We start from the raw sequence: 27327 nt of genomic DNA, 5'->3' as shown, positions 1-27327 counted from the left end.
AGAGATCTTTGTGGCACCATATTCCACCGCTTTCAGTGCCAAAGTCCGATTTAATCAAGAAGAGTGAATATTCACAGGAAGAAAGAGATCGCGTGATACTACAAACAATATCAGAGTTAAATTTACAACGTGCACACGATAAGGAAGAAATATTTGAAAGAATCGAGGAATCCGTACCAAATGACAGAATAAATAACCTAACACAACAATATGAACAGTTAACTACTAATTGTGTCAATACTGAAACCCGAGTCGCGACACTTACGGAAGACGTAAATAAACAGAAAGAACAAATAGGTGACATATCGGAAAAAGTTGAGGAGATTTCAGATAAATTGACAAGTCTAAGTTTAAATGGGGACAGAGATTCAGATGATACAGCTACATTGCCATTTGCAGAAACAGAAGAGCACCAGAATATAAATAAATATGTTGAAAATCAAGGAATATTTAATGAATGCGTTAAAAGGGAATTTGAGGCTTTACGAAAGCAAGTTAAGCAAATTGAAAGCGAAATCGTAGGAAAAGACAGTAAAAGAAATTTAGAATCATCGATAGCGGGGGATTTTGAAGAAAATAATTTATTTCATTTACGAGATGCAACAAGAAAGCGCCAGGTGCGCGAACTTGGCACTAATCGACATTCGGACTGGGACAAACGCAGTAGGTCTTTGTCGCCACGAGGCGAAAACTTTGACTTTAAACACTTTTTAACTGTTCGGAAATTTAAGATCTTTCAAATTCTAATAATGACATAGATCCATGTTCATGGTTAGATCAATTTATGTACGCACTTCCGCCAAATGGGCCACTAAGTCACAAACTGGAATTTATGTGTGGATATTTAGAAACGAAACAGCGACGTGCATGCGCGCACTTATTCGAGATTTTAATAATTTAAATGATTTTTGTCATGCATTTCTATCGGCATATTGGTCCGAAAACGCGCAAGACAGAGGCAAACATAGTCTTATTACACAGCGTAATTTTAAACAGTCTGGGTTCCGCACGCCCGCAGAATACTTTGAAGACATGATTGGAAAGAATCAATTCCTTTCCTTATAGCCCGATTTAATTAATTCGTATTTGTTTAACTAACTGCCATAATCGATAAGACACATTGCTTTAGCCGGAAGATGTAAGGACGACATTGAAACCTTTAAGACTTTGCTACAAGAACTTGAGTATGACAACGACGACGGAACTTCTTGTAATTTTTTCAGTTACGGTAATCACAATAGATAAAAGGGATAATGATCGAACGGACGTTATAGCGGTAATTTTGAAAATGACGGACGAAACGGACAGGACAATAGATACCAGCCTTATGACAATAACAGATGTTCTAACAGAAATTACACAGACAATTATAATAACAGAAATTCTTACCGGAATGATCCATCATATGGAAACACTAATCGGTATCATCAAGACAGAAATTATTCATACAATAATAGAAATTCTTACTACAGAAATAATTTCAGAAGTGACTGTCCAAATTACACAAGAAGTAGTCATGCAGATAGCCAGGAAAATAGAAATTTTAATAACAGACACAACCAAGTACTTACATCTAACAGGCAGGAGGGACCTAATTGCCATCCTCCACGTGACAGAAATTCAGAGAGACAAGTGCAAATCGTAGAAATTGATCCGTGAAATGACGCGAATAATCAAAGACATGACGCAAACAATCGACAATGACTTCTAGCTTCGGCTTCTGGCAGCAAAATAGACGGTTCAGAAAGTAATGACACTACGACTTTACATTCGTATGCTTGGAAGACATGAGAGATATTTTGTTAGACGAAAAGGAAAATAATGTAGACGTATTTTTACATCCTGTTATTAAAGTATGTGTGAGTAAGAATAAGTTCACTGCGGTTTTAGATTCTGGGAACCCACTGAATGTTATTAGTGAATCATTTTTCGTATATGTGAAAGAACTATTGCTTGTCCTCTGTAACTTGTTTCAAAAACACAATTCGAGGAGCTATTTCTGGAAAAAGTGTGGAAGTCAAACAACAGACCAACTTAAATTTTATTTGTCAAGGATATGAATTTTCTGCTAATTTTGTTATTGTTCCACTACTCAGCACACAAATTATATTAGGTATGGAGTTTCTTAACACATATAAAACAATTTTAAACTTTAAGGAAGGAAGTGTAAACTTGACTGTTGCCGGAATGCCGAGATGTTTGAAATTTTTCGAGTGTGTAACGAAATCTGAATTAGACACAAATTGTTTAAGGTTTCTTACTTCTGATGTTTTCGCTGAGTATTATGACAACAATGTCTTCATTCATGTCAACAATAATAGATGCAGAGAGACGATGGATGATATGATTAATAGAGAAGACTTAATTAATGAAAAGGTTAACAAAGCTGAAGCGACAGATGACGTTGCAAGAGAAGAATTACACCAAATTTTGACTTGTTTAGTTATCTCACAGGAACTATACAAGGCTTACAATATTTATTTAAAGTAAGAGAACACACACCATTTCGGGGAAAAACGTACGCTATTCCTTTGGCTTATAGAGACAAGGTTAAGAACGAACTTCAATATATGTTAGATCAAGGCATTATTCAGACAGCAGTCAGTCCTTATACCAGGCCATTACATGTCGTTCTTAAAAAGGATGGGTCAGTTCGTTTGGTTCTGAATTCCAGACAGATAAATAATATCATCATTCCTGAAACTGACCGTCCACAAAATTTAGATGAACTTCTTCAACATTGCCATGGAATTAAAGTTTTATCCACAAATGATCTCCGCGCAAGTTTTTGGAAAATTCAACTCCACCCAGATTGTAGAAAATACACTGCTTTTTTAGCCTTTGGTAACTGTTGTCAATTTCGGAAATTACCGTTTGGACTTACTGTATCTTCTGCAGCATTCATTTGTGGTTTAAATGAAATTTTACCTGTTTATCTTCGTAACAATATTACTTCAAATGTTGACGATATTCTTATTGCTAAACGTTCTTTGAGTGAACATAACAGAATTTTGGATTCATTATTACGTATTTTTGCAGGAGTTGGCATTACTTGAAAAAATCGGGATTTGGTCGTTCTCGGGTATAATTTCTTGGTCATATTATTTCTACAGGAGGTATTCTTCCTGATCCAGAGATAAATTACAAAAAACTTGCTAATTCAGTAATATGGAATATTCGATTTGTTCTTGCTAAATGCAAATTGTGTCAAAAGGCTAAGCCGCTAACTATTCCTCACAGAGCACCGTTGTTTCCATTTTTTCTGCTTTATAACGATCCGTATAGAGTTCGTAAAATTACTCATGATAACACTGTTGAAGTAGAAACTCTTAAATCACGGCGCTGTAAGGGAATACATCATATATATCGAATGTTAAAATTTTTGTGGAATGACTTACTTTTGAGAAAATTAACAGTTACACGTAAACACGCAGAGAACACAGGGATACCGCGCCATGTTCTAGTGGTAGCACATACACAAAGTGACAATCAGTCCACGTGCCGCACAAGAGAGCCGTCGACCGCAAACAATTACTTCTTATGTCACGTTTACCTACAACTGATCGAGCGCTCACTGCAAATGCGGTGACAGGCATAGACAAATAGACAGTCTAATTTCTCCCGTTAAATTCAGTATAAAGCTATAGTGACTTGATTCCTTACGTTATTAACGTTCAGTTTTGCTAGTTGTATAAAATCTTTAAGAACTACAGGTAAATTCTCTGCGTGTCTGACATTAAGAAGACTTGCTATCGAGAAAATTTCAGGAAGAATGTAATGTCGAGGAAGAAAGTAATAAATTAAAAAGGTAATTATTAATTGAGTTTATTTTTCAGGTAACATGTTTCTACTTAGGTATGTAGTTTACACGTAATTTGCTGCTCGCGATTATGTGATTTATATTTTGTGTTAAATTTTAAGCTCTATGAATTTACTTGTGAAGCGACATACTTGCGTACATTTGCTGATTTGGACAATGTTTTATTAATAAACAGGGTTGTTACTTGTGTATATTATGCATCCCTTGGCTGCTATGCTTTATCACTCATGTCGTATTTTTCATTATGTGTCTGCTGTGCCTATTTATTTGAATTATATTTGTCACCTGATTAGTTGTGCTGATATGGCTATGTATGTTAGTTATACTTTATGATTTATCTGCTTGTGCCTTCATGTTTACTTATTAAGATTACATATGAACATTTAATTGCTTCTGCTCATCTGATGCTAATGACTTATTTATTATGTAAGATATGTACTTGCTGCTTTGCATATGGATTGCATATTTCCACATTTCTGTTTTATTGTCATTACTACTCTTTAATTTTGTATATAGAAATGCTTATATACTGTGTACGAACATAGAGTTTAGGTTACACTATGGTATTAAATACAGATTGTTCGCTTGGCAGAGCTTCGTTGTAGGGATTGTGCTGGATCCACTTGTTGACACTCTGTACTCTACTGGTATATTTACTCGCTATTGCATGTATTGCTTTCGCTCAGTGCTTTACATTTTACGATAAGAAAATGACCTGCTATAATTCTACAAACTACATGGATACAAGATACTTCATTGAAGTCATATGAACTGGAGGTTTTATGGAAGCTGTATAAATTCATTATTATAGAAAGGAAGCTGACGACATTAAATACCAACACTAACTTTAGACCATTGACATTTATTACACTGCATTGTTCATGTGCAATTGAAATAACAAGTCACACTTGACACAAAGAAATACCCCATATGTTTGCTTCTGTTTTGCCATGATTCTTGAAGTGGTGTACACACTGTGGAATATTACGATTTATTCATTCAATTTCTTATGTGATCATTAACACTGTATACTCGCACCTACTTACTGAAAGTTATTCAAACTGAAGGCTGTTAGAGGTCATGTATGCATTTCTTTTATTTTATGATGGACAAGGTAACCAAAATGTATTTCATAATTCATAATGAGTAGAAGATTTGGCTCAGGTAGATTACACAGAGGTTGTGTGTGGACATTATGTCTTCAGATTGTATGGGATGATGAATTCAAATTTGCACTAGGATTTTATCTGTACTTGTTCGAGGAGACTGACTAGAGGGAAGGGTTGTTATAGAAGTGAAATGATATTGGTAATAAGGTTTATATGTATCGACGTATTGAAGAGGTATTATTGAAGTATTGAGATTGTGTGATACTGATGATTATTGGAGTTTTGGTGCATAAGAGGTAAGGTAAGTGAGGATTATATCTGTACTTGTTTGAGGAGACTGACTAGAGGAAAGAGTTGTTATGGAAGTGAAATGATATTGGTGATAAGGTTTATATGTATCGACATATTGAAGAGGTATTATTGAACTACTGAGATTGTGTGACGTTGATAATTATTGGAGTTTTGGTGTATAAGAGGTAGGGTAAGTGAGGAGCATATTTTTTGTTGGTTTATATAGAACAAGAAGGTTGAAGATGGAAGACTAGAACACTCCAGTGGAAGCAAGATTGTCTACACACACACACACATACACACACACACACACACTTGGCAAACATTGGTCTGGACATGATGACTATGATGTTGGCTAACTACTATTGACTATTATACACTGCTGCCACTACTAATTGATAGACATGTTAAACATCAAATTTTGACAGAATTGCATTTACACAGTTAACACTATTCAATTACACAATAGTACTTAGTATGTGGGTGAAAGATGAGTGAGTGTGTTTTGTGTGTTTTCCTTTCCTAATCCCAAATAATTGGTACCGACCTACCTCATAAATATTGTTTTACTTATTTGTTGTGGCTTGCACTGACACCCATAAATATCATAGGTTTACTGATATTTGTGTATTTTTAATAGTTAATATAATTATCTGATATCATTTGTGTGTTTATTATAATTTGTATGTTTAGTGTAAGAGCATTGGTAATAATTTTGTAAAAGCAATTCTGTGTGCATTCAAACTATTGTTCATGCTTAAACCTATTATCATTGTTGGGTGCCACTTGGAAACGTTTAATTTCTGCTGATGAAATGTGATGGACTGTTTAATTTCTAGTGATGAAGTGTGATGGACTGTTTAATTTCTGCTGATGAAATGTCATGAACTGTTTAATTTCTGCAGATGAAATGTGATGAACTGTTTAATTTCTGCTGGTGAAATGTGATGGACTGTTTAATTATTGCTGGTAAATATTATGGACTGTTACCTGCAGCTGTTCAACATTGATGGGTGGCACTGTTGGAACTCTTTAATTACTACTGGTGAATTTTATGGGACTACTGTCTGCACCTGCTCGCCATTGCTGGGTGCCAGTGCCACTGTTGGAACTGCTACTATTGATGTGATGTCACTCATTCCTACCTGCACTTGCTCGCCATTGCTCGGTGCCACTGTTGGAACTGCTGCTACTGAGATGATGTAACTGTTGCTGTCTGCACCTGTTCAGCATTGCTGGGTGCTACTGTTGGAACTGCTCAACCACTGATGAGATGTCACTTGTTGCTGTCTGCACCTGCTCGCCATTGCTGGGTGCCACTGTTAGAACTGCAACTATTGATGTGATGTCACTCATTCCTGCCTGCACCTGCTCGCCATTTCTGGGTGCCACTGTTAGAACTGCAACTATTGATGTGAGGTCAGTCATTCCTGCCTGTACCTGCTCACTTTTGATGGGTGCCACTGTTGGAGCTGTTCAAATATGCTGATGAAATGTTATGGGACCGCTATTTGCAGCCGGCCGTTGTGGCCGAGCGGTTCTAGGCGCTGCAGCCTGGAACCGCGCGAGAGCTACGGTCGCAGGTTCTAATCCTGCCCCGGGCATGGATGTGCGTGATGTCCTTAGTTAGGTTTAAGTAGTTCTAAGTTCTAGGGAACTGATGACCTCAGATGTTACGTCCCATAGTACTCAGAGCCTTTTTTTTTTTTTTTTTTTTGCTATTTGCACCTGTTAACCATTGCTGGGTGCTACTGTTGGAACTGTCAACTACTCTGAGGAGTGCTACTTGTTTATTGAACTATTGAAAAGATTTTATGTGAATATTTGTGTAAACTGATTTATTGTGTGTTTACTGTTTATGAAATGTTATGAGACTCTTATCTGCACCTATTCGTCATTGTTGGTGCCATTTTTTGAACGGTTTAACTACTCTGAGAAGTGATACTTGCGTAAACTATTATGTAAAATCACATGTATGTAAGCATTTGTATTCCTTACTGTATTTTATATATTAGGTTATTGAAGGGTGAGTGCAAAGCCAGAATTTATTTAGTTATGTGATATTTACTTATTAACATAACCACCAATGCTGGCAAAAATACCACCAAATTCTAGCCCGTGTAGGAGGGGCATATGAAAGGTGGCTACACTGAGTCACAGCGCCAGAGATTGCGCCAAAGACTATTATTCCGCCGCCTCCACTGGTGCAGTAGTAGTTCAGAGGATGTCGAGGGCAGTTGTTGTTCTGTTGGGCGAGAGAGTAGACGCTGTTCAGTTGGTGTAATGTGTAGATGGAAGAAGTTGCAATTTTCTCAATATATTTGAGAAAGGAGATGGGCTTTTTATTTATGATGCTGGTGCAATGTAATATTTTCGTCAAAATATAATAAGAAGTAAGAAGGTATTACAGTTTTCTTTAATGACAATACCTCTTGCTCACAGGTACAGTCAACAAAGCATCTGGCTCATGTTCATTTATTAGACTTGTAATTCTGGTTGCTATGTGCAATTATCGTATTTCAGGTTTTTCAATTAGTTCATTGTAAACGGTGTTTAAAATATTTTGTCGTGTTGAGAAAGAACCGAGCCAGATACATGTACGTTGAGTCACACTACCACACACAAAACAGTTACACTTGTGCTTTGTTGTTTCGTAGCTTTTATAGTTGCAGGGGACTTAATTAATCTATTGTGTTAATGGAAATTCCTTGTCATTCTTTATTTTTATTTTATGCTGTCAGATTGCGTGCTTATACTAGTCAGGGCCAACTGGTTACGAGACTTCGTAACCAGTCACACAGCTACTAAAATTATTGCATTTATTCATTTCTTCTTAATTAAGCCCCCATGCAACATATATTAAGAACAATAAGGGACCCAAGACTTAACCCTGTGCGGCATCATTCTTGATACCTCCCCAGCTGAAAGACGCTAATGATTTTTTGCAGGCTAACTGTACTTTTAATTTCAACCTTCTGCATTCTTCCAGTTAAATACGAATTATATCATTTGTGCACTTTCCCAATCACACCTTAATACTTAAGCTTATCTGTACACATGATATATGTAGTCAAAAGCCTCTGAGAGGTCACAAAATATCCCAATGGGTGATGTTCAGTTATTAAAAGCATTTAATATTTGATCTGTGGAAGCATATATCGTATTTGCTGTTGAAAAGCCTTTCCAAAAACCAAATTGACATTTTGGTAGTACCTTATTTTTATAAGTATGAGATGCTATAGCTGTATACATTACTGTTTTAAGAACTTTGAATAAATCTCTCAGAACTGAGATTGGGCGGTAGTTGTTAGCATCAGATCTATCTCCTTTTTCTACACAATGGTTTAACAATAGCATATTTCAGACTAACCAGAAAAATGCCCTGTTTTACTGAGCTACTACATATGTGGCTGAGAATCCTACTTATCTGTTGAGAAGAAGCTTTTAGTACTCTGTTGGAAATGCCATCAATTCCATGTGAGCTTTTACTTTTGAGTGAACTTACTATTTTCCTAATTTCAGTACAACTGGTGGGTTGAATTTCGGTTTTATTAATTTGCAGAGGTATTGCCTCTTCCATATATTGCGTTGCATTTTCTAATAAATAGCTGGATCCTGTTTTCTCCACAAAACGTAAAAATGATTATAAAAATATTTTCTACTTCTGACTTTTGTTTACAAATTTTTCATTGAGTTTGATAGAAGTACAGTCTTCCTGTGCCCTCAGTTGCCCTGTTTCCCTTTTAACAATATTCCAAATTGTTTTAATTTTACTATCAGATTTGCTTATGTCAGACATAATGCACTCACTTCTGGACGTTTTAATAATTTTGCTTAATACAGTTCAGTAGTTTTTATAATTTTTAGCTATAAGGTACATTTCTCCTTCCTGTTTACAAGATATTTTCATCCGTTCAATAAGCCATGGCTCTTTAGATGGTTTCATACAATTATATTTCACTGTTTTCTTAGGGAAACTGTTTACAGATGTACTCACGAAGGTATCATGGAATAGGTTAAATTTTTTAATTAGCATCAGGTACCCTGCACACCCTCATCCCAGTGTAACTGTTGCAAGCTTTCCCTAAAATTTTCCATTGTTAAATAGTTAATCAGATGCACTATTCTTGAGGAACGTTTTGCAGTATTGTATGGAGCTATGTCATATACTCAGACAAGCTGTGTATCATGATCAGTTAGACCATTCTTAACGGGATACGTTTTTATTTGATAAAATTTTTCGTGATTATAAAAACATTATCTATCAGTGTGCAAGCTTTCCTGTACCACCTGAGTAGGAAAATCAATAACTGGCGCCATATTGGAAGAATCAAGAAATACTTGAGGGTCAAACTTTCTATAAGACTCTTTCAGAAAATCTACACTCAAATCCCTACAAACAATAATTTGTTTCCCTTTGGTCTGACAGATAACACAACAAAGAATCCAAGTTTCTTGAAAAGTAGCTGAAAACTTCCCAGTGGGGACCTATATGTTGCTTCAATTACAACAGTACCATTATTTAGTTTAAGCTCACACGCCCATGCTCCGATACATTGCTCTACACAAAATTGTTTAGTTTCTAAATTTTTCACTTTATGACAAATTTTAACATATACGGTATCTCCTCCTCTCTCCATAGTGTCTCTACTTACATGTGCTGAAAGCTTATATCCACCTACATTTACGTTCTTCATATCTGTGACTGTATGATGTTCAGACAGGCATAGTACATTTATTCCACCCTCAGTTTCTAAATCTTCTAAACAAACAAGAAGCTCATCTACTTGCTTTTTAATCCCCAGATATTCTAATGCAACATACTAACATTATTTTTCACTGCATGTTTGTGAGATCTTGTGATATTTTAATATCTCTAGTACCTGTCTGTATTGGTTTCTCATTAAGCTTAATTTCGTTCAATGTTGAATCATTGGACACTGATATTAAACTAAAAAAAAAGAGGTACTCTCATGAGTTTCAGTTCCACTCTTAAAGATTTTGCTATCACCCCAGCCAGTTTACTCTTTCCTACTAAGGTGCCGGTCATGCCTTGTGAAGTCCCACCTACCAATACCATCAACAGGAACCAAATCTATGCCTGACAAAGTAGCCGCCTGGAGCAACTGATCTAGCTCCATATTGACCCTCCTGAGAGAGCTGTTCAATTGAGGCCGATCATGCTGCATCAAAGCAGGAACCAACCAACATTTGTATGGATTGTTGCAGATGCTATAGTTCAATACAATACGCTGATCGAGTTTCAGGCTTATATTTTATATGTGACTTTTTTTACGCCGCTGTTCTACATTATTTCGTTCTACATCTTCATTTCGATTCTTTCCAGATAGGATCAAGGCTGTACCCCGTTGTTACAGGTACATCATCTGCCTGCTTGGAAATGCTATGGAATATGAAATACTTTCTACAATGCCTAACAATTTATTTATGTCTGTCTATGAGGTAAATTCACATAACATTCTCCTCAAGGAATATTCCTAATAATTATTTCTGTTCCCACGTGCTCCCTTAATATTGCACATTTCTCTAGTGCTTTTTTGGTTGCCTTTGTGTAATGCACAAGTGTATTTGTTAGTAATTCAGTTGCCAATTTTTATAAATGCTGCTAATGACAGCCTTAACGATTTAGTGTTGAACCTCGTTACCTGGGCGGCTAGGAAACTCGACACTCATAACTTGTTCCCAATATTCAATATTATAATTCTCCAGCGATATAGCTTATTACGTTTGACAGAAGAGGAAGGTCTTACATCTCCAGTTCTCCACCTGAGTCTAGCATTCCAACGATCCCTGCAATTCTCTCGTCATTGCGCTATTGCTTCCACCATAACATGCTGCGAACAGTTAACGTGGATTTTAGTGTGAAAAATATACCCCCTTCAACTTGACAAAACAGTGAATTTATGCGGTTTCCTCAAAGCGCTACCGAATTTTATGCGCACCTACAGGCTGTGCCATATGAACAATCACTGCTCTCGCTTTCATAAAACCACTGATAGTAAGAAAGTAGCAAGCTGCATCTCTGTTTTACATATTTCTGTATATGGTATAATGAATGGCATGCGGCTGAATTAAAACTAATCAGTCGTAGCAGATGAGTTGCGTTTTGTTGCGGCCTTGAAGTTAACAAGTTACTTGTACATTAAGTGTTGTGGGTTGGCAGGAGAGCCAACACCGTGTTATTAGAAGAAACCGAAAGGCACGCGTTTTAGCTCACGCAGGCTGGCGTGAGGTCTGGAACAGGAGAAGGAAATTAGACTTTAGAAAAAACGGACGTAGCTGGTGGAATACTTAACTTTAATCCATTAATGGTGAACGTCGCTCTTGACTGTACATTATTCACAATATCAATAGTAACTGAATATGGCGCCTTGCTAGGTCGTAGCAAATGACGTAGCTGAAGGCTATGCTAACTATCGTCTCGGCAAATGAGAGGGTATTTTGTCAGTGAACAATCGCTAGCAAAGTCGGTTGTACAACTGGGGCGAGTGCTAGGAAGTCTCTCTAGACCTTCCGTGTGGCGGCGCTCGGTCTGTAATCACTGATAGTGGCGACACGCGGTTCCGACGTATACTAACGGACCGCGGCCGATTTAAAGGCTACCACCTAGCAAGTGTGGTGTCTGGCGGTGACACCACATTAAGAGAATGAAAAATAGCTGGAGTAACATTGACAAACGTATTAAAAAATATTTTCTTCGAACAACTGAAAAATCGTGGTTCCATAATAATATATAAAGGAATTTATTACGTCGTGGAGTACTAATGAACATGACTTTAGGTACAATACACAAAGAAAATAAATGCATACTCGTATGGGACATACTTTCTTCATTTACTATTTACTTGGTTTTAGTTTTCTCGCCTACACACTTGCGTTTGTGCAAGTGTACATTTGAAAAGTAGACCGCAAAACTCATGAGATTATTAAAAGTATTATGGGCATGTTGTCGCTCATAGTTCTGAACAGAATCGTGCAATGAAAACTTATTTCATCAAGATACTGAATGAACTTGCCGCTAGAGATATTCAATGAAGTAGTGCTTGACAGTAAGAAACAAGACCCCGAATGAAAAAACAGTCACAAACGACACAGCAGACATTGAAGTAACGAGAAAAGAATGAATAATGACACCCGATAAGAACAAATTATGAAAATATGTAGAAAAATAAGAGTATCGCAGAGACGAATGAAAATAATTTACACCGGTCTAAGATGTGGTACGTACTGGTTCTATATTTAAATTTATAAGTAGTAGTGACATCCTTGCTAAGCAGTTTCAAGTTTATCGGAGATGATGTTGTCCATGGGTGTTGTGGTTAGTTTGCTCCAGTCAGGTAACGTCACTGGAACTAGGGGAACGTTAATTCTTGAGAGATCCATCTATGTGATCAATACATACACAAGTATAGAGGGCCAACGAACGATCTATCAGTCTCTCGGATGGCGGTTTAGACATTCTCGAACGTCTGTGTGCCAAAGAAGTGTGTTTGTTCTCTAGTTCTCCGTCGTTAGCGTTGGCATTGACGAATATTCCGTTATGTTCAGTTACATATACCCAATATTGCTCTCTCGTTGAAAAAATATGACTCAAACAGACCCCAGGTAGAAAATAGTCGAAACACAATGCTCTTCCACTGTCACTTCCTGTTTCAGCGACAGTACGGGCCTTCTAGGAATCTCAGTAGCCGGACATCTCGTTTTTTGACTTACCAGATATATTTAATACCGCTTTATCGCCAACGATTCATCCTGGGGAACAGTTATCCACTTCAGCAACTACCATAAGTTCTTAAGAAAACGCCAGACGCTTTATGGCAGCGATTCCCAAAGTGGTCGATATCGACCCCTTGGGGTCGATATCGGTTTCCTAGGGGTCGACATAAACGAAAACTGATTTTAGGGTTCGACGAGGTCTAAAAATCGACCCCTATTAAATTAACACAAGTTCTTATTTAAAATTTTCAAGATAGGTAGGTACTGTATTGTTTATCTTGTGTTACGTGTACTAAGAATAATTAATATTTTTGTAGGAAATAGCATTGTTGTAGTAATGTAAAGTCTCAAGTTCGTACAAGATGAAAAACTCGGCAAGTCTGTGTGGACAAGTTTGTGCAAGATAATGAGTTCGAGCGTACGTCTTTCAGGAGCGTTTTGACTTGCTCTTTACTTGGCGCTTACGCGATTTAACATGAACGAATTCATGATCAAGTGCAAACACGTCCCTGATATTTTACTATTTAACGAGCTTGCACTTAGGTTGAAAGTTCATTTGCGTTTTGAAATTCGTTGGAGCTTGAACAATAATAACTCACATAAGTACTCATTTATTTCAAGAGATTACAAAGTTATTATATAGCTAAATTAAGTGAAGTAAAGTGACTGAAAAAGTGGTAAACTCAACATACAACATATTTTAAACAGGTAGGTATAAAAGTATTTGTAAAAATTACTTACACTTAAGTTGTTAAGTAGGTAGGTACCTAAACTTTGAAGTGTTCAGTTTGCTTTGGTTTTCGTTATTATGCTGATAATACTTACCTAATACGAAATTTCTATACCTAATTACCTACTATAGTTACTTACCTAAATAGGTATCCAAGTTTATCAATGAGTAAGTCAGTAATACCTAACAAGAATCCATTACCTGGGTGTGATAAAAATAAGATAGTGTGCAAATTTAACAGTTTATTATTGTTTCTTTTTATTTAGGTAGTTTTTTATTTGCAGGATTACTGAGAGTGTTATGATGGCGGACACGAAAAAAAATGCAGACAATACAGTTTGGACTACTTGAAGTTCGGATTTATTGCATCTCCATCAAATCAACACTTGCCGATGTGTCTCATATGTGATAAAGTATTCAGTAACGATGCCATGAAGCCTTCAAAAATGGATGACCACTTATCAAGAGTACATGCTGACAAAAAAGTAAGTCCTTGTCATTTTTTCAAGCACTTAAAGAAAAACTAGACAAAAGGCCATCCATAAGGTCGATGTTTGTGTCATCATCAATTAAAGACAATGATGGTATAAGAGCGCCCTATAATATATCTTTACTAATAGCGAAGTCAGTGAAACCCCACACAATTGGAGAGCAGCTTATCTTACCAGCCATTGCGGAGGTCCTTAACAATGTATTGCACAAACCTGCACATGATATTTTAAAGAGAATACCTTTGAGGAATAACACAGTTCAGACACGCATAGACGAGATGGGACGTGATGTGGAAAACATTTTATGCAAGTTCTTATAGACCAACAGATTCTCTCTCCAGTTGGACGAGTCTACATTACCCGGCAATGAAGCTCTGTTTTTAGGATATGTTCGATTTATCAAAGATGAAAATATGTGCCAAAAACTGCTTTTTGCTACATACTTAGAGACTGATACCAGAGGAGAATCGATTTTTCAGGCCGTGGAACGTTTTTTTACTGACAAAGCTATTCCATGGAAGAACATTGTTTCTGTTGCAACTGATGGTGCACCGTCTATGGTTGGTCGTCATCGTGGTTTTATAGCTCACTTAAAGCGACAACTGCCTGATGTACTGGTCATTCACTGCGTGATTCACAGGCAGCATTTAGTAGCAAAAAAGCTGAGTCCTAGATTACATAAGTCCTTACAGTATGTAATAAATGCTAACAACAAGATTCGAAGCAATTCTTTGAGCTCTCGGTTATTTGCTCAGCTATGTGAGGAAAACGACGAAGTCTTTACTCGATTACTTCTGCACACTGAACTTCGCTGGCTATCAAGAGGCTCTTGCTTAGAAAGATTTTCAGCCATTTTTGAATCTGTGTTGGAGTTTTTACAAGAAAAAGATCCGAATTTGAAAGAAAATCTGATCAATTGTAAAACAGATATTTATTACTTGACTGATATCTTTGGAATGTTCAACAAAGTTAATTTGCAACTGCAGGGTGACGATCTTAACTGGATTAAAACAAAATCAATAATATCGGCCTTTGTGGGTAAACTAATCCTTTATAAACAAAATTTAGGCAGAAAAGAATATTCGCAGTTTCTGCATTTGTCAAAATCACCAGAAATGCTTCAAGATGATGACATTTCATTATATGTCACTCACTTGGACGCATTACACAAGGATTTTACGGAGAGTTTTGAGGATCTTTTAAATTTACAAATTCCTCAATGGGTAATAAATATGTACAGTACCACAGCCATAGAAGAACCCAATGTGATAATGCAAGAAGAGTTGATTACCATCAGCACAGACGAACAGCTTAAGCAGAAGTTCAACCAAGGCTAACAGAAGTTCTGGTTGCAACGCAACATTGAAACACAGTATCCTACATTGTGGAACATCGCTCAAAAATCTCTTACCGCTTTTCCATCATCATACCTAGTTGAAAAAATCTTCAATGTGGTAACAAACTTTTTGACGAAACAAAGAAACCGTTTGAAAATCAACGAATGTGGAGATTTAAGGCTGCAACTCACCAATATTGAACCGGATGTAGCTAGATTGGTAGATAGTCACCAAGTTCATCCATCACACTGAATGTTTTGTTTTCTCTTTGCGAATTAATACATTTTTAAATATAATTTCCTACATACTTAAGATTCTTTAAGTCTACTTAATTTGTAATAATCATTATAAATTAAACTTGAATATTTACTGAATTGTATGTCTTTTTATTTTGTTAAATTTTGATGAGAAAATGAAGTCAACTTTACTCACTTAAACAAGTGCAAAGTTTTCCTATTGGTACCTTAGTACCTAGGTATTTTGTATCAACAGGGAAAAACTAAAGATAGGACCCCTTATTCATAGCAGTCTGCTAACTTAAAACATTGCTAATTCTCACTCTGTCTTCTTCTATTGACCTAAGTCAGAATGAAAAACAACACTCTGTAGCAGCTGTTTTAAGTTAGCAAACCATTATGAATAAGGGGGTCGGCCGGCCGAGTTCACCATTTAAGGGATAGATAACACTGCCACATAGCTTCGCAAATTGTTGGCTTGGTTTCCACACATCCAGAATTTCAACTGCTATAGGATGTCACAGTCAGAGAGATTTGATTTCTTCAATTTATCGTGGCATTACGTAGTGGGTCTGAAGATCTGAGATACTGGATGTCCTGTGGACAAAGTGTACCAGCGCTCACTCTTCCGTGAGCCTAGCCTGTTTAAGGTATGCAACACTTATTTTCCTCCAAATCAATTTTGTGGTTTTTCTAAATAATTTTCTCAGTTGACAGACTGCGTCAGATGCAATATACCGTTTGAAGTCCCACGTGGTCAATATTCAGTTCCTTTGCATTACGATTAGCCTTGTTAACTCACGTCAAAAATATTTGTCATTACGGGAAGGATCTTAGAATGAGTGAGATTTTTTAATTAGTTGCTTTGATGAGTATATTCTCGAAATTGTTAAAATAAATAAATGCATAAATTCCGGACCTACTGCGTAACCTACAAATAACATAGTTTTTCCCGGTGTGGATGAGAACCTGTTGGTCCCTATGCAAGTTAGAAAGAGGATTGTGCTTACATCTAGGAACAAAAGACTGGTGGGCCTGATTAATACTATTGCGATAAACTACAAGTTATTTCGTGATACGATAACCATTAATACTGTCCAAACAGCTAACTGGATCCTTATTGTGGTATCCGTTGGCGGAACATAGATAGAACAAATACTCAGAGTGCGTAAATGATTCAAACGTACTTAATTACGACATACAGACTCCACATTTACTCTGTTGGACCAAAAAAAAGCGGGTTGGTTACTAGATGTATGACTCATGAGAATCTACAGAATTAGGAATATATAAGACCAGGCCAAATGAATGTGAAAACTGTTATATAGCCAAATGGGGCATTGACCCTTAAACCCCTTTAACAGTCGAATTCTTTTTGCACACTAAATGTATACGCCCTTGCTTTTGATTTCACCCAAAGATATTTAGACTTTTTTGTATGTTGTATTTGTACTTCCGATGATCGTTTCCTTTCTGATTTCTTCATTTTTATCCGGGGCCTATTTCGCTTTAGGTCTGCTGCCCTTTCTTATTGGCTTAATTTAAAGTTGCCTGTAATCATTTTTTTCCCGAACGGTCTTATAATTCCTTGTTTCCGCCATTCAGGCGAAGTATTTGTTCTCTTACCCAAGGATTCTTTTCATTTCTATTGATTTACCTATATTATTTGGTTTATCTAACTTATTCGATTGTGCTTTTTAGGTAGGTGTAGACACCATTAATGTCAGGGTGGTCGTCTCTGTATAGCGATGGACAAAGTATTACTAGCTTCTCGGCGGTCGTGGAATAAGAACAGTTCAATTAGGAATAACACTACCTATTCATTAACAGCAGCTGCCATCCCAGTACAGCACAGGGTATGGTGCTTTTCCGCGGCAGGGGAGGACACTGGGATGCCTCAGTGAAATGGTAGCAGCTGGTTTGGCCTTGGAGACGCGAGGTCGATGTCAGTGTCGTTTGGCAGGCAGCAGGAGTGTGTGCTGGACAGCCAGACATTATTGTGCTGAGTCAGGTGCGTGGTATGCTGGCACCCAGGCTATGAATTTAGAACCCCTTGGAAACACCTAGGGAACATATAAAATCACTCTAGAGGTGGTCCCTTCTTGGTAACGCCATCTAGAACCCTAGCTACTTGTAGACCAGCAGCAGCAGATAAGGAAATTCCATGTAGACAAAGCTAGGTGTCAGACAGGTCCACCGAGCGTGGTGGCGCAGTGGTTAGCACACTGGACTCGCATTCGGAAGGACGACGGTTCAATCCCGCGTCCGGCCATCCCGATTTAGGTTTTCCGTGATTTCCCTAAATCGCTCCAGGCAAATGCTCCTTTGAAAGGGCACGGCCGACTTCCTTCCCCATCCTTCCCTAATCCTATGAGACCGATAACCTCGCTGTTTGGTCTCTTCTCCCAAACAACCAACCAACCAACCACACAGGTCCAACAGCTGGCAGTGTCAGTAGCAGCTGAAGAAAAGCTACTACAAGAGTCTGAGAGGCAAGTATTTATAGTGGCTATCCCCAGCTTTGTTGTGACAGAGATGCAGCTTCAGATACAAAAGTGAGCAAGGCAGTGTCGGATTTCATAGGCAGCTAGCTTGTCTGCGTTGCCGAGGGCTGTGAAGTCGGGACACAGTGGTCTGACTGCAACACTCCTACCTCGTTATGCAGGTTCAGTCGAATGAATCTCCGGCTGCTACTAAACCTATGAACTCCTCAAAATAATATCGTGCTATTAATATCCTTTTACATTAATTCACAGTTGTTGCACTGACTTTCTTTTCTTCTTTGTTCACTCTGTTGCATGGTGTATGGAGGCTGGCACATTTAACTGCTCATATCTTACGTGTGACCCACTTATACAGTGTGTAATGGACTGGGAGCTCCACAGGTTGGATGGATCTCCACAGTTAGCAGACAGGCTACGCTACTAAGGACCAGGATTAAGATGGTACCTGAAGATGAGGTTCCTGTTGCTATGATCCTGCACTGGTACTGGCTGTGGTACTGCTGAGTATGTTGGAAAATGTCTTCCCCACCAATGTGCCTCTTCTGTGTGGCTATAAGCTTGTTGAGAGAATCAAGTGTTGTGGAATCCAAAGTACTGCCCAGGTGGATCAAATTTCTTTTTGTCAGTATTTCTAAAGGATTATCGGCAAATATAGTAGTGGATATGTTAGGTTCAGAGCTTTAGCCCTTGTTGTTGTTGCCAGAAGCTGAAAAATCAGTTCTGAGACGTCACAGTTTGTGCCATTCAGTAGTATCCTGCTGTCTTATAGCTCTAATCATTCTGCTACCTTTGAATGTTCCTGCTTCTCAAAATTAACATCCCGAGGAAGGTACATATAAATAAAAACAAAATTCCTCCACTTGTTCTATGTCATTTCCTTCACGTATTCTCTTCAATGTGGCACGTAACTTATAAAAGAACAAGATAAAATCCTAAAATTTTTAAATACACTGCCCGTTCATCTTTACAGTGGCTTAACCTTAGGTCTTAATAAATAAGATAATTCACGTGTAGATAGTACAGATACAATCCACTCTACGTGCCACATAGCATTCCTCTTCCTACCCATCCCTCTTTTTCAGGACTACTGCCGATAATGCCGCTAGAGTCTGGTGTACACCTAAAGGGATGGATATACCCAGCATGTATGACTGTAGTGTGGATAGTTAGTTGTAGCTTTACATTGAATGGTGAAGCCATTTCAATCACTTGCTATGGATACCGATGACTGAAGAACTGTTTTGTGCTTTTTCACTATGTATGGGCCTGTTGACATTAACCATTATCCCTTATGGTATTCAGGTATCTTCACATGTCCCACTGTCCCATCCACTCCAACATTTGAAGGACTTTCTATTGTCTTTCTGTACTTTCTTCTGTATCTCCCACCAAGTTTTTGCAAAATTTCATTCTTTCCTTCTTTAGGCTTCACTACCTCAAAAAATGATAGCATTTTCGAGCCATGTACTGCCTCATATGGTGACAGGCTAGCAGTTTTGTGAACCTTAGATTTACATGTTGTGACAGTGTATGGTAACAGCGTATCTCAGTCGTTTGATGACTATTTACATACTGACTTAACATCTTGCCTATTGTCTGATGAACTCACTCAGCTCTTCCTTTCACCTGTTGACATAATCCACTCTTCATTGACTTACAATTAAGCCTGAAATGACAAATCTGTTTCATTAATTATGACATAAGATTGTTACCCTGGCCTGTAATCAATGTCTGACGAACACTGAACTTCAACAGCCTGTTATTTGCTGTGGTTTGAGACACTGTGTCCGCTTACTAGTTTGGGATAGCTTTCATACCCACATGGCATGAAAACTAATCTGTTATCTTCGGCATATAGCAATTCCCTGCCACCGTTAGTGCGGAAGGACCTATGGTGTCTATAACAACCATTTCAGGTGGCTTATTATCCTCCAGTAATCTATGCAGTGTAATACGATGATAGCCGTTCAGTGTGCTGTGCACAATGTGAACAGTTCTTCACGTATTGTTTTAATGTCCTGTTGTAACCTCCCACAAAAATAATCATTAAATAAATCTTTTAAGATTGCATTCACATTTAATGTTACCACAAAATTCTTTTCTCATTTAATGTCAAGTTCGAAACAGAAAAATTCTTAAACACCAAAATAATAAAAAAGTTTAGTAACCTGATAAATTTTATGAGGACAGCAGCGCTGACCTTCGGCCCTGTATTCTGAATAAAAAAAGCAAAAATTCTTACCTCAATAAAAACCGCAATTATATCTGCTCTTAAGTTGAAATTTTTTGACACAGCTTCGTGCAATGCTGGCGTATATTTTTTTAAATTATTATTATTGGAAGGAATGGTCATGCATTTGAAATATTCTTTAAGTTGAAATGAATGCTTTTCTTTAAAAGAGTTACTTCATATTAAAAAATTATTATTGGGGCATTTTTTTGGAACAAATTAAATTACAATTAACATACATTATTAAATATGCGCAAGGCTGCTTCTTTACCTTCTACAACAATACTCATCCTCCAGAGTCCTGACCAGAGCAGACTGCAGACACGCGCAGGCACGCGCCGACTACTGACGACTACTACTGACTCACGCCGACTAGCGACAAGCAACGACTAACTACATACTACTCTCTGGTCAGAGATTCTGTCTTGCCTCGCCCATCGCTGGCAATATATACGTCTTACACTGTTTACATTTACACTACCAGTAATGCTTGGCCACATGCCGTACCATCGTTCTTCAACCCCTACAGCCCACTATTATGAGATCATGTGCCTCTCTCAGTACTTTTTCTCACAATAAAATAAGATCCATCTTTCGCTTTCTTGCATTACATTCTGTTGCACACTGTGAACTGTAGCTGTAATGCAAGTAGCTTAGAGTCTTTGTCAGCTACTTTCACTTTTTGCCATTCTGCAACATTGTGGCCTACTCTGTGTACGAAAGCAACTTTTCTACTGAGAACATCTTAATTCTAATTATTCACGCAAAATCAATTTTTTGCCTCAAAATCGAAGTCGCTAAGCTTCAGTGCCGAATGAATTAAACTGCTCGATGGTTGTTTGAATCGTTATAGCCACTTTAAAGCTGTGTGACCCATCGTTACCTTAAATTTCGTACCGTGTAAATAACAATGAAAGTATATTATGCTCTGTACAATGCTTAGGATTTTCTTCACCATGGTAGAGTCATTACACTCTGCTTTAGTTTACTGAAGTGTGGCACAGGCTACCACATGCTCTGCTCTCTTTACTTCTTGACTTAATTCTCACGAAGCACCAGTCTGCAGGCGTCACATGACAAGATGAATTCCTTCTCATAGACTGGGAAAATCAGCACAGGACCACTTGACAACTATATTTTTAATTTGCTGAGCGCATCTGTGCCCTTTAATGTCCAATGGAACTTCACACCTTTTACCAATGAGTGAGAGAGAGGTTGTACTTTTTCTGAAAATTTCAGGACAGACTTGCTATAATAAATAAACACCACTAAACCCAAGAAAGGCTATAACTCTTCCTCTGTACATGTCGTTGAAAAATCTGGTACTGTCTTTACTAATCTTGCGTCTGTATGAAAACCACCACAATTGTAAGTAAGGTTTCAGTATCACTGCTTCAAAAATTATTGGTTATTACGACAGCTGTTTCGGAAGATTTCCATTTTCAAGGACCTGCATATACAAAGTTTGAGAATTACAATGTGCTATAGTTCTACAGGAATATTAGACGTAATGCTGTATGAGTGAAGAATTTCGTAAGTAATTCTTCACTTTTAGACTTAATTCTTTATAACTGGAGAATTTCGTAAGTAACTCTTCACTTATAAACAATTAAGACTAAAATTTATGTAGAATTATAGCACATTGTAATTCTCAAACTTTGTATCACAAGTACTTGAAACTGGAAATCTTCAAAAATAGCTGTCGTAGTAACCAATAAATATTTTAAGCAGTGATACTGGAACCTTATTTACAATGTCCTTTCAAGACGTATATTTCACTACAAGCCCAATCATCAAGAAACTCACCACAATTAATCACATGTCCTAAATATTGCAGTTCTTAGAATACAAAGTGGCACTTCTCCATACTGAGCATTAGGTTCACTGAGTAACCTCTCAAACACCTCACTTTATCGTAGCATGTTTTTCCACGTCCTTTGCAAAGATCATTACATCATCGAAATATACTATACACGGCCTCGGTTGTAACACTTCCAAAATTCTTTCCAACAAATGCTGGAATGTGGCTGACTCATTCTTTAACGTAAGTAGCGTATATGGACATTGTTAGTGTGCCAAAGTAACTATAAATGCCGTTTCTAGTCGATCCTCCGGTTCTCTTTATAACTAATGTTAGGCACTCTGCTGGTCCATGGACAAAGAATATCTGCACTGCACGGTCCCAAACTGTCCATAGTTTCTGATATGTTTGGGACTGGATAAGTGTCCATAATTGTTTGATTATTAAGATACCTGTAATCATGGTAAGCACAGCAGAAGGGATAAGCTTTTGCTTCACTGCTCTTATCTGGAGTGATAACCTCTGTGGTCTCTCAAGGAGAGGAACTCCCTTCAGTAATGCCATCCTGAGCCATTCATTAGAAATTTCCTCATGACTGGTTGTAGGTGGTCTGGCATACAGTATGGTTTGAAATACATAGGTGTCTCATTCCCAGTTGGGATTCCGTGCTGTGTCACTGAGGACTAATTGGATAATCGTTGCTGCCCTGCAGCTCCCATTACCGTTCAACGACAGGTTACCATTCCAATTCCATGCCTTTCTATGATGGCTAACTATTATGTCGTTCTCGATGCACAGATTTTGCACAATTCCTACACTGCAACGAACCTCAGTCTCCCTGTATCTGGCTGACAATACTCTCCAGTGCTGATGCTGTTCCAATAGCTCCAGCTAATTCCTTAGGAAACTCTACCCGTATCTTTCTCGATACATTGGATGACGACCCATGCAAAAAAATACTTCTTGCCTTCAGCTCATGCATATTCACATGAAGATTCCTTATCCAGCTTACGAAACTCTCACTGAACTTCCATTGCTTCTGATGCCATGTTTAATTGCTCCCGGTATTACCTACAACTTTTCTTCTTTCTATAACGCAGCACGAAGCTTGTCCTCAGAACCCCAACAGTCTGAACATTCCTAAACTCCTCGTGAGGTATCGGATATGTTTTCATAGCGTAACTTGGGCATATGTAAGATTTGTTCCTCTGATCAATAACCCAGCTTTGCGACTGTTAACAGGTTGTCTACAGATTCTATCACATCCCCCTCTGCCTTATCCGAAAAAGAAGAAACCGGGGAAGCAGTACTGGTATCTCGTACAGGTACCGACATAACCGGACGCGGTTCAGCCCTCTCTTAATCCATCTATCTGCCTCTCCTCTGCGCGCATTTGTGCCCTCTGTTATAGCAAAGCCTGCACTGCCTCGTTAGTGATAACCATCTCTAACTCTGGTTTGCTCATAATGCCTATGACTACAACAAAAAATGGTTCAAATGGCTCTGAACTCTATGGGACTTAACTTCTAAGATCGTCAGACCCCTAGAACTTTAGAACTACTTAAACCTAAGGGCATCACACACATCCATGCCCGAGGCAGGATTCTAACCTGCAACCGTAGCGGTCACGCGGTTCCAGACTGTAGCGCCTGGAACCACTCGGCTACCCGAACCCGGCTGTCTACAACAGTAGGGAAAAATACAATGGGGAAAAATCACGGAAGAACATTTAATGCTAATATCACTGCTACACAGTCTATTACAGACACTCCTAGACCCTACACCTGAGCGTTAACCATGTGCATTCTTTACATTCTCTAGCGTAATGTCCAGGCCTTTTACATTTAAAACGGATCACTGCTGAAGTCTGGGCGCACAGAGCACTATGCCCGAGCAAAGGACACTGCCTGCAAGCAATTGGGCGCAAACTATCATCAGCTTCTTTGGTGTCCCCACTAAATTCCCTCAAATCACTGACTGGGTCTATTTTCACCAGTTGCACCTTCCAACCAAACTCCAACCCCAACGATTGGTCACTGTCAACACACTCTCGTGGGAAAAAAACTAAAACACAATTCGTTTTCACTCATCACGCCGTCCCACGCCGTTGCTCGTTATCACTGGCTTCTTGGCTCTCTACTGACACCAATTACAATGGGGTCTGGACACCACCAATGCCAGGATGGTAGTCTCGTGATGAGGTGTGCAGGTCGACAGGTTGCGTATTACCAGGTCCCTGAAGGTCGTGGAATCAGAGAAGCTCACTTAGCAATAACATTGTTTGTTCAGTCAGACGTTCATACAGAGGTTGATGGCGGCGATTCGGTGGCGTGCAAAGACCCCAGGCAGCAGCTGGTAGATCCAATACCACATGGCGGCGTGCTTCGCTATAGCAGCGCGATGAAGCCGGTCAGATGCGCTGCGTCAGCTGGGCGGAAACGGCTGATGAAGCCTTGCAGACGTAAGACTGATGGCAGGCAGCAGGCGCTTATGCTTGACAGTTGGCCTCTGTAGCGGGTGGTCAGGTGTGTGACATTTTGGCACACAGGCCCTAAACCCAGGACTCTTTGGAGACATCCAGGTATCATCCAAAGGCACACTTGAGGTGGTCCTGTCTTGGTGACACCAGATCGAGCCCCAGTATCATCAGGCCTAGCAGCTGTCTGTAGATCAGCAACTAGCAGATGATGCAGCTTGATGCAGACAAAGCTAAATGACCCACATGAGACCACCGCCTGGGATGGAGTGTGTCTCAGCATTGGCAGAAATCGATGACAAGGTACTGCTGAAGCCTGAGTGGCAAGTATTTATAGTGGCTCTGCACAATTTTGTTGTGACAGCGGACCCCATTTTGTTACGTAACTGACCAAGGCACATACCATGAGAAAACTTAGCTCGCCACTGCGGCAGACAGTGGTCCTACACCGTGATGCTTCAGCAATATTCCAGCCCCAGCTGCAGCATTTAACAGGTAGCTAGCTTCCCCGCCTCACCGCTGGTTATGAAGCGTGGACAGAAGGGCGTTGCTGCAACAGTGTTATCTATGACGATACGAGAAATCTGGTAGGATTTGTTTCGATACTTGTACCAAGAAGACGGTATTTTCAAGAGACAGAAGTTAGTTGCAGAGCCACCAATATGAGAAGTTTTCACTGCCGTTCAGCCATCTTCCTTGTTAAGAAAAAGAAATAAATGGCTTATTTGGGAGGGCCAACAAAAATAGCAGGATCACCTCTTTGCCTTTTGCAGTAGACATATAGCATGACCGTATTTGGTGCGTTTTAATCGAATTTCTTCGATGTCGGGGTTTCAGCAGAACTCAAGAGAGGATATGTGGGATTTTGCTGATCCCACAAACGCACTCTTGAGTTAACATCAACTAGGAACCCAATTTCCTAGTTGATTTTAACTGGAGAGACGCAAGGTGTGGTACTCCCTGGAGTAGAGAACAGCTCATTCAGTGTAAGTTTTCTTTCCGAAAACATGTAAAATCAAGGATCAGTTTGTTCAGTCAATAACATAAAGTAAATTATGCGTGGATGCTGATGAACTTCATTTTCCATGTTGAATAGCTGATAACGGAAGCAGACCAATGAGATCCATCATCTAAGAACCAAAGCGAAACATTTTGTCATACACTTGAAGAAGAGCCTTCATAGCTCCAAATGTTTTTTTTATAAACAAGTATTGTGACTGAAAGCGGAGGCTTCCTTTATATTTTTAAGAATGTAAATCAGTCACGGCCCTAACAAAGCTGCCTTTGATAAAGTTAAGAAATTCGTTTTATATATTACATTTACAGACAGTCTTGTTTGCCAGTATTACTTCTTAACAATTTTCGCCACTAACTCCAAATCTATTATCATACTGGTTGCACCCATAATGTGCAAACCTATGGACTTACTGGCGTCGTCATATTTTCATACAGCTAGTGATAGTCGTCATTCTCCGGTAAATGCTGCATATAACTTCTTTTTTGTGCCCCACTGTGGCAATTCCCCGATAGTCTCACTGTTGACGAAATTGTTTAGTTTTATCAACCATCCATCTCGAAGCGACATTTCATGGAGTCTCCTACTCGTGAAAAAGAAGACATACGGGTATACGTAAGAGGCTACGAGTGTGATGCTGGCCAATCGCCGAAACTAAAATTTTCCACCTCGTCCTCTTGGCCTAAAGCGACGTTTTAAAACAACGTTCCAAGGACTTTCGTACTAGACATCTTAGCCTGAAGATGACGAGTAGGAAACTCACTGAAACGTTGCTTATAGAGGAGGCTCCCACTTGAGACGTAATCCAAGAAGATTTCATAAGTGGAATTAGCCGAGACAGCTTGAATCTATTTTCAGATATAATCCTCTCAGAGCACGAAAGCGCAGTCATGGGAAAAAGTGAACTTCGTCTTTACGGAAATAAACTCTCGATCCAGCGCGTGAATTCGTAAACGTCATAACAACAACAGAGAAAATCTTGCAACAGTAACATGATCGGTCATCAAACAGGGAAAGTGCTGCAGAATTATCTGCCTTCGGAGAAGATAGTCGGGAAGCTATAGAAAACTGAGCCTTTGTGATCGTCACATTTCATGATGTTATTGTTGATGTTGATCATGTTGTGATCTTCAGTCCAAAGACTGGTTTAATATACATACCTGCCCTAGTGTTTCTTGTGCGAACCTCTTGATTTCTACATAAATATCGCATCTTACATCTACCTAAATCTGCTAACTGTACTCAAGACTAGGTCTCCCTCTGCAATATTGATTCCCCCAATACTTCCCTCCATTAGCAAATTAATTACTAAAATACACATTCCTCACAGTGTGTCCTTGAAACCGAGCCCTTTTTTGCCCAAATTGTGCCAAAAATTTCTTTTCTCCTCGATTTTATTCGATACTTCTGTGTAATTTAGCCGATCCATCCATCTAATATAGGCTAAAACTCTGTCTCATTCTCTTCTCAATACCCCAGTCTCTTTCATATCTTTCTACTCCCCAGCAGTGCTGCTTTTTACGATGAAAGTTGAGGAAATCTCTCGCTGC

This window comes from Schistocerca cancellata, chromosome 2 (assembly GCF_023864275.1).
Source record: "Schistocerca cancellata isolate TAMUIC-IGC-003103 chromosome 2, iqSchCanc2.1, whole genome shotgun sequence".
Taxonomy (NCBI): Eukaryota; Metazoa; Arthropoda; class Insecta; order Orthoptera; family Acrididae; genus Schistocerca; species Schistocerca cancellata.
Note: the sequence above shows the minus strand (reverse complement) of the source record.